This window comes from Leucopleurus acutus (assembly GCF_964270905.1).
Source record: "Leucopleurus acutus genome assembly, chromosome: 14".
NCBI classification, from domain to species: domain Eukaryota; kingdom Metazoa; phylum Chordata; class Mammalia; order Artiodactyla; family Delphinidae; genus Leucopleurus; species Leucopleurus acutus.
The window spans coordinates 71,628,513-71,635,906 of NC_139156.1; the positions used below are offsets into that span (position 1 = coordinate 71,628,513).

Sequence of the window (7,394 nt, forward strand, 5' to 3'; positions counted from 1 at the left end):
CTGAAATGGAAACTCAGCTGATGCCCTATGTATTAGTTTCTCCAAAAGATGAAAGTCTCTGGCATTTGCCCAGACCATCTATTTCCATTGCCCAGGTTTGAGGCCGGTTGCCAGGGCCTGTCTCGATAAGGAATTCCTGCTGTCTTTCCAGATAACAAGTAGGCAATTTCAGCAGAAGAATTATTTTTATTTGCAAAGATAAGACCAGAATTTCCCCTGATCAAGTGAAAAGGCCGTGTATATCAGCTTTTCAGACACTTGGGAACACTGGATCATAGCCTCCAGTGAGAAGGTAGATATGCCACACTCGTGTGTACAGTTCCGGAGAGGTCACCCCTGCTTGTTTCCGTAGAGATTTGCTGATCATCTGGAATCCTTTGGTGAGACACTCGAATCCACTGTGCGCCATTTAGAACGGGTTTGTCATCCTCTATCAAATGATAAGGTGGGCTTCCCTGGTGGCGCAGTGGTTGGGAGTCCGCCTGCCGATGCAGGGGACATGGGTTCGTGCCCCGGTCCGGGAAGATCCCACATGCCGCGGAGCGGCTAGGCCCGTGAGCCATGGCCGCTGAGCCTGCGCGTCCAGAGCCTGTGCTCCGCAACGGAAGAGGCCACAGCAGTGAGAGGCCCGCGTACCACAAAAAAAAAAAAGATAAGGTACCTGGCCTGCCTAGGAAAGGGATCCCTGAGCTACTTCTGAATAAACAATTGATTCTCACTGGTTAATAAAGGGGGACTTTGGAATAAATGTTTCCATGAGCCAAAGCGTAAGGATGTGGTGGCAGAGATGGGCACCCACATTCTCCTTTTCTTGTTCAACGCCCAACTAGCCCTCACTTCCCATCCTGGCTTGCAGTTAGGCATGGCCATGTGACCGTGTCTTCGACGATGGAATGTGACAAGTGAGGTGTGCCATGTCCACACTTGGCCAGGCACATTGCTCCATGTTTTCATCCGCCTTCTGGATGGCTGGTATGGAAACGCCTGCTAGGGCAATTCTGGAAGCCATGGGATGAAGATGCTAGAGCGTCGCCCGTCTGGGTCCCTGAACGACTGCCTATAGGAGAGTCATCCTGTCATCCTTTTCATTACCCAGTGCTCTCATCAGAGCAAGAAATACACTTCTTGGGAATTCCCTGGCGGTCCAGTGGTTACGACTTGACGCCTCCACTGCAGGGGGCACAAGTTCAATCCCTGGTCGGGGAACTAAGATGCCACAAGCCACGCGGCGTAGCCAAAAAAAATAAAATAAAATAAAACTTCTCTTGTGTTTGTGCCATTTTACACTATAGGCAGTGAGCCTTCCCTATCTAATTATAGATGTCATGAACGTGTCATTACACTTTAGCATCAAGGACAGGAAGCCCTCATTTGCTTTGGAAGAAAAGATCCCACAGAATGGCTTACTCAAAACGATTCTGCCAGACTGCCTTTGCCCCCACGTGGCCCTGGGAGTTGATAAGCTCAGAATTCTTGTCTGAAACCAGATGGGGATGTTTGCAGGGATCATCTGGCTTACCTCTAACGTGGATGAGCAATTTTTCCAAATTTCATCTCAAAACACAGACACTGCATGCAAGGACTTTAGCAAAGGCCTGAACTGGAAGAAAGGGATACTTCAAGTAAAATTCACATTGCACAACAGATGGGTCTCTGGAACAGTTGATCAAAATTGAAATTTTGATCAAACTGATCATATGTCAAGAAAATAAAAAAGAATCTTTTAAGACCTTTTTGCAATTCAAACAATCACATTCCCCACCTAAGTACTTTTTGAAATATCATAGACTAGTAATTCTTTTAGTGAAACAACCTCTATTTTTCAGAAGCTGTAATGATTTCCACGATATCACTGAAGCGAGAGCGGAGGTGGAGTGGAGAAAGAAGAAAATAGAACACTTAGATGAAAGTGAAAATAATCTTCAGCCCAGAAATCCACTACGGTACAGCAGAAAGGATTCCTGGGCAAGAAAGTAGGCAAAGAGTGTTCGACGCCCAGACACTGGATAAGTGAGCAGAACTCGTTGGTGACGTTGGTAGAATGCTCTAGAATTCCATTCCAGAGATAGAATGCTAACGATAGAGGATGCTTGCTTGGTACCCATTGCCAAACGTAAATGTCTGGCAATAGAAGAGAGGGGAACTCGGGCCCCCACCGATTCCCTTCCAACTCCAGATCAGGGGCAGGAGGGAAGGGGGTTGATAAAGCACGGTGCTTACTTGGGAAAAGAGGTGAAGACTCAGTCTGCAGAAGAGCTCCAACATCAAATAAACAGAAAACGAGTTCTCCAAGTATAAGGGGAAAAAGTACGCTCTTAAAATTCAAGATCCTGGCAGGAAGGAAGGGATTACTGAGCTAAGAAGAAATCTATCCTTCCTCTGTGTAAGAGAGAAGGTCTGGCACAGACTGTAGGACCTCACTCAAACTTTACTGCTCTAGAAACCTTGTATAAGTCTCTCCTCAGCCATCAGGCCAACTCTGAACCCAGTGACTTTGGAAAGCTCCCCAAATGAGCCTTTCAGCAGGGTTTTATATACTGCTGAGAAAGAAGAGGCAGTGTAGCTGTGGCTGTAGAGCAGGGAAACCCAAATTCTTGACTGCCCCCCATCGATAAAACACTATTAAGCACATGACATATGTGTAGTTATGGATTCAGAAAGTATATATGTGCACTACTGCATGTAACACTAACATATTGTACATTATGGAAAACACATTCCCAATAAAAGAAATGTTACAAGGATACATCAAAATATTTTCTTCTTGCACCCCATGTGGGCTGTCTTGTACATGTTGGACTCTACCACCTTCAATCTTGGTCCTGGAACAGAGCCCTTATCTTCACAGGGGTGACTATGGTATGAAAAAGAGAATAATGCCGCACTCAAGTCTGTTGCCCAAGTAACTAAAAGAGTCACGTGGAGATGGAACTCCTTAAGGGGCTAACTCAGGTTTCATTTCTAGGGCTAGCAGAGTGCCCTAGGACACCAAGGACATGCTGGGTCCTCAGTGATGCTTGTTGAATTCAAACATGATCGAGTAAATGACTGAACAATCGAACGAATGCATGACAAACATTTTTAAGCTACAGGAGAAACACAATATTTAAGGCGTAATTCTCACTTGTCAATGAAAAATTTCCATTGCTGGAGGAGTGCACATCTTCTGCCTGGCCTACAGTCTGGAATTCCCAGGACCAGAAATCAGCTAAAGTTCTTTCCAATTTCTCATCAGGAGCTTTTCTTCGAAGGCCTTTGAGGTCTAGGTGGGTGCCACAGAGGCCGGAAGAAGACCAAGTAAGGCAACAGGGAGAAGCGATGGAAACTGGCTAAATGAAGGATGATGCATAGGGCCTGATGAGGGTGATCATATTTGCCTCTGTTAGGCCAGGTGTTTTCTTCTCTGGGTGTCTAATGGTTTTGTGACTCGTCTCATCAGCTACATTGCAAACCTAAACAGGTCTGGGAACATAGGGTGTTTCTTCTTTCTTCTGTCCCCTCCATGGTCTGGTGGAATGAGAACTAGACTTGGAATCCAAACCTACAAGTCTCCTACCCAAGTAGCTAGATGGCCTTAGACAAGACACTTACCCTCTGTGATCCTCAGTTTCCTTATCCAGCCAATAAGAATAGTACTACCTCACTCAACGGGCTGTTCAAAAGAGCAAAGAAGACTTTTGCAAACTGTGGTACTGTATACAAATGTAAGGAATTACTGCTATAATTAAAGTAGAGAATAAATACATGTTGAAATGCCTTGAACTGAGTAGAGAGGTGAGGCAATTCTTTACACTAGGCAAAAAATCAATATGTGCCTCTACTTAAGACTCCTTTTAAAAATAACACGTATAGAGAATATATATATACACATAGAAAAAAATTTAAATATACATATATATAGAGAGAGAGCAAACTAATGCATACATCAACACATCACATTATTGTCACCAATGAATTGGAAATATCGAACACTTGTGATTTTATGGTAAATAAATAAGCATTGATTAATGTTTTTCCATTTTACAGTTTAAAATATATGTTAGGGCTTCCCTGGTGGCGCAGTGGTAGAGAGTCTGCCTGCCGATGCAGGGGACATGGGTTCGTGCCCCGGTCCGGGAGGATCCCACATGCCGCGGAGCGGCTGGGCCTGTGAGCCATGGCCGCTAAGCCTGCGCATCTGGAGCCTGTGCTCCGCAACGGGAGAGGCCACAGCACTGAGAGGCCCGCGTACAGCAAAATAAATAAATAAATAAATAAATAAATAAATATATATATATATATATGTTAATTGTATATGTGTTTTATTGGGACATGCAATATACCCATTATAAAGTATTGTATCCTAAACACCATAATGGTGATCGCTGGAATCTTTCTGCTAGTAGAATTACTCTTACATTTTATTTTCTTCTTTGTGCTTTTCTCTATTTTCCAAATTTTCTTTAATAAACACATCACACAACTTTTTTTTCTGATTCTGAAGTATTTAAAAAGAAAAAAAAAATCACCCTTTTATACCTGACTTACATCTGTCTTGGACTGGTGGGTGACCACAGACTTTTGTAAGAAAATTTGCAAATGATAAGATAAGGAGGGAATTCCCTGGCGGTCCAGTGGTCAGGACACCACGCCTAATCTGTCTGTATATGCTGTTTTGGGGTAAAAACAGAGAGGTATAACAATATACATTCATATTTACTTGCATAAAGAAAATATCAGGGGGGAAGGAGCGGTGGGAACCCAGATGACGAGGGCAAGAAAGAAGCAGGGCTTTGTGTACTTTTCGTTATACTGCTTGAATTTTTAAAATATCATGTGCAAGTAATAACCAGCCTAAAATGCACATGTTAGAAGAGCTCCTGACCTTTGTTCTGGGGAGTCAGGCCTCACAGTGCGTCTGTGCTACAGGCTGCTGTCCCCAGTGGAGAGATGGATGTGCGGGCCTGGGCGGCGTGCAGGCACCAGGCTGGTCCTGGGCTGGCCCTCCTCAGCCTGCTGTGTAGTCGTGCTTAAGATTTATCTGCTTCCTGTGGCAGCGCGAGGCCCTGGCCGCACACTGCCTCTGTTCTCTGCTCCAACCCAGCATGGCTCTTGGTTGCCAGTTGGTCACATTGAACGTAGCTGGCTATGTTTCAGGGACTCACCCTGTTCAATACACTTTCCAAGCCAGGCTCAGTACAAATTAAAAAACAAACAAACAAAAAAAACACGCTCCCTTTATAGGCTTGCGTTCAGCTGAGTCTGAGATACAGCTGGGCTAGAAAAGCCTGGGAGGTGCCCCCAGTGCGGCCAGGCCCCCTCCATGCTCCCACGTAGGAAGGATCTGCAGCAAATAGAGCCTCAGACTTCCTCTAGGGAGTCCATTTACTCTAATGGGAAATGCTGACATAGGGTTCCTGACTAGCCAACTGCAAGCTGCCTTCTGCACATGCTCTGTCGAGGGGATGTGGGTTGCAGAATTTTGCCAATACAGGTAGGCTGGTCACATCTGGTGGCCCTCATCTGATCAGCAATGTTCTGTGAAACTCAGGGAAACATGAAAACTTTGTGAAAACTACATTACAATTAGAAACGTCTGTCCACGAGAACATACTATTGAAAAAAATGGCAAGACAAGACAAGGAATGGGAGAAGGTATTTACCACACGTATAGCCAACAAAGAATTAGTATGTAGAACATAAGTAACTCCTATAAATCAGTAAGAACCAAAAAATAGGCAAACAAGCAGTACGCTCCGTGGTCCCACGGATCTCTCTTGCTGCAACGGCGTTTGGAGGCCACAGACCCAGGGACGCCCCTCGCTCCAGCCTCCGACTACCCTCCAACGTTTCTTCCAGTCGCAACCCTCAGAATCAGCAGTTCAGGATCCTTGGCCTCGGGACCCGCCAACACCCTTTTTTGAGCTTAACTCCTTATTACGAACCAACCGTGAGCTCCCAAATTGGTCAGAATGATTCCACCGAGGTGGAGGCCATTGTCCACCGCCTGGTCAACCTGCATCTGCGGACCTCCTACACCTACCTCTCTCAGGGCTTCTATTTCCACCGCAAGGATGTGGCTCTGGAGGGCGTGGATCACGTTTTCCGCAAATCAGCCAATGAGAAGCAGGAAGGCTCCCAGTGTCTCTTGAAAATGCAAAACCAGCGCAGTGGCTGCGCCCTCTTCCAGACGTGCAGAAGGCGCCCCAAGATGAGTGGGGTAAAACCCAGGACGCTATGGAAGCCGCCATGCTCATGGAGAAGAACCTGAGCTAGGCCATTTTGGACCTGCATGCCCTGGCTTCTGCCCAGGCAGACTCCCACCTGTGTGACTTCCAGGCGAGCCCGCGTCCTAGATGAGCAGGTGAAACTTATCAAGAACATGGGCGACCACCTGACCAACCACCGCAGGCTGGCTGGCGCCAGGCTGGGCTGGGCGATTATCTCTTCGAAAGGCTCACCCTCAAGTACCACTAGGAGCCGACCAAAGCCCAGCGACCTTTGAGGAGCCCTCTGGTGTCAGGGCTTCTGCCTGAAGCCCTTCTCTGCAGCCAGTAGGCAGCTTTTTAACTACCCTGGAGCCCTCTCCCAAGCCCTGGACCAAGTGGAAACAATAAAGCTTTTTTGCAGGAAAAAAAAAAAAAGGCAAACAATTTTATACCTCTTAGGTAGTTAGAGGTGGAATGGCTCGGTCATACTTTGTGGTATATTTCCCTTTTTAAGGAACCAACAAAATTTTCTGAAAAATGGTTGCTAGTATGCAGAAATGCAATATATTTTTCATACTGATATTATATTGTAGTCTTGTAAAACTCATTTATTAGTTCTAGGTTTTTTTGTAGATTCCATAGGATTATCTATGTTGATGATCATGTTGTATGCAAATAAAGACAGTTTTATTTCTAAAGCCAAGCAAGCAATTTACCAAAGGAAAACCTGGATGGTCAATAATATATAGAAAGACCCTCAGTCTCAAGGAAAGAAAACTAAAACTTCAGTGAAATATTGTTTCGGACTAATTAGATGAGCAAAATTGTAAAAGTCTGACAATCTTATTTATTTATTTATGGCTGTTGGCTCTTCATTGCTGCGCGCAGACTTTCTCTAGTTGCAGTGAGCGGGGGTTACTCTTCGTTGCGGCGCGCTGGCTTCTCATTGCCGGTGGCTTCTCTTGTTTCAGAGCACAGGCTCTAGGCACGCAGGCTTCTGTAGTTGTGGCTCGCGGGCTCTAGAGCGCAGGCTTCAGTACAGTAGTTGTGGCACACAGGCTTAGTTGCTCTGTGGCATGTGGGATCTTCCCGGACCAGGGCTCGAACCCGTGTTCCCTGCATTGGCAGGCGGATTCTTAACCACTGTGTCACCAGGGAAGCCATGACAATTCTTAATATTGGTTATTAAAACAACGGGAACACATA

At 45.7% G+C, this 7,394-nt stretch overlaps 1 pseudogene across 1 annotated transcript; it reads left to right on the forward strand.

The window, feature by feature from the left end:
* The first annotated feature begins 888 nt into the window (after positions 1-888).
* On the forward strand, positions 889-6,456 carry LOC309971804 (ferritin light chain-like; annotated as a pseudogene). The gene is made up of 3 exons: positions 889-902; positions 1,827-1,943; positions 5,839-6,456. The product of its transcript is annotated as a ferritin light chain-like (transcript).
* Positions 6,457-7,394: the final 938 nt, after the last annotated feature.